The 1,956-nt window shown below is 37.1% G+C and overlaps 1 pseudogene; it reads right to left on the reverse strand.

Moving 5' to 3' along the window:
• Nucleotides 1-579: 579 nt before the first annotated feature.
• LOC120125052 lies at nucleotides 580-1,585 on the reverse strand (annotated as a pseudogene).
• Between the last annotated feature and the right edge of the window lie 371 nt (nucleotides 1,586-1,956).

The following is a 1,956-nucleotide window of genomic DNA, read 5'->3' on the forward strand; positions in this document are numbered from 1 at the left end:
ACACGCTTACTATGACGCCAGACAGAATAATTATTATCCTACAAGCGCTCTAACAAATGATTCACAAGAGAAAATTCGCCTAAAAAAACCAGAGAAAAAAAGTCTCTAGGGTTTAATAAAATATTATAAATTCAAAACCATCAAAATCAGTCCACAAGCCGGACTGTTATAGCCAAAAATCATCTTTATTCGAATTTTTCCAAAAATAGCAAAATCCCGAAAATCACTCTAAATTGAAATTTGAAATAAAATAAGCAATCTCCAAAAAATCCGGCCTAAATCGGATTTAAATTGACTTCTTAATTGATAATCGAAATATTACCATAAATAGTAAAAAATATCTAAATCTAGTGATTCGGAGGGGAAAACGGCAGAATTTCCGGATTGGGGTCTTATGCGCGATTCTGACACATGTAGCCAAAGTTATGGCCAAAAGATTGAAACATACTCAAAACGACTCCAATGAAGAACATGTCACAATCAATTCCCGCCTTTGCGCTGATCTGCCAATTCATGGTATCTCAGCGCCATCAAGGTGCAATCTGACATCTCAGCATCATCTGTCTCGGATCCCCTGCATCATACTACCAAGTGTCTAAGCTTTTGCAGTTCAGGGAATTTCGGAAACATCATATTATACTGAAAAAGATATTTCTAATGAGAAACCTAAACGGCGAAACAAAATCGAGATCAAAGAACATGAATATCACAGAAAACACTTACAGCACTCATCTCCAATGTAAGACTCTCTAGCTGATGAAGATAGCTTGAAAGAGGGCAAAAAGCAAAAGCCGGTTCATCATCTAAGTTCCCACCTATAAGCACATCAGCCAGGACAGGAGCATCTTGGATATTCAATGTCATCTTTTGTCCATAATACCGAAACGTCCGTAAATTGGGTGCAGAAATCTCGAGATTTTGCAAAGTGAGGCAAGATCGGATCTCCAAATATTGCAATCTTAAAGGTGATGAAGTAGCAACTTTAAGACTCACTAGACTTTTTGACCACTCCACAACTAGCTTTTCAAGCTGAGGACAATGTGTAAGGAAGTGCTCAAGAACCTCCCCACTAACTTTTACAAATCTCAAACACAAGGAATTCAAAGCTCCGATGCAAGATAATCCGGGAGGAGCTCGAATGTAGTCGAAACAACGTTTGGTTAAAGAGAAGGATCTCAAAACTGGCGGCCAAGTTTCCTCTGCTACTTCTTCAAAGTCGAATTCAAGTTTCTGAACCCTCTTCGATATGGCGAAATGGAACCAGGTATCAATATCATGTCTGCAAGTCCAATCCAAATCAAAACAAACCCTAAATTCATTTAAAGTGGTGCATTGGTGCAATCCCAGTACGTGGTTTACCCAGTTTATGTACCGACATCTATTCTCTTTCCTTAATATGTCATTCCTCCGAAGGTAGGCTACCTCTTTAACAATGTCGGGCCACAAATTTTTCAACCTCTTGGAGAGAGCATATGTTTGCTACCTCTTTAACGGTCAAAAAGGAAAGAATTATAAATAGAACTGCGCCAGGTAATTCACTAATCCGATCCCTAATATGCTCTTTCCCTCGAACACCCTTCTCCATCTTACCAAAACAAAAAACAAAATCTCCAAATAAACGAATTTCTAGAGTTATCAGAAATATAAATTAGACATAATTAAGATCACCAAAGAGCTACTCGAATGGAGAAACATTCATGAACCGCTATAAGGAGAAGTGGAATTTAATAATATGAACTATATGACATTCAAATTTCACTACCAAGGAAACGAATAATATCATCCTTTCTGAAGGTAATTAAAACTCCAAATTATATATAAGCCAATTAAAAAGAAAAGATATAAAGTTAAAGAGATCTCACCATGAATGCCAAATACAGATCTAGAAATAAAAAGCACTCCGAAGAGAAACAAAGAATACCATTCTTAATCTGGGAAGTGGCTTATGAGATATAG

Source organism: Hibiscus syriacus, unplaced genomic scaffold (assembly GCF_006381635.1).
Source record: "Hibiscus syriacus cultivar Baekdansim isolate YM2019G1 unplaced genomic scaffold, ASM638163v2 tig00110429_pilon, whole genome shotgun sequence".
Classification (NCBI taxonomy): Eukaryota; Viridiplantae; Streptophyta; class Magnoliopsida; order Malvales; family Malvaceae; genus Hibiscus; species Hibiscus syriacus.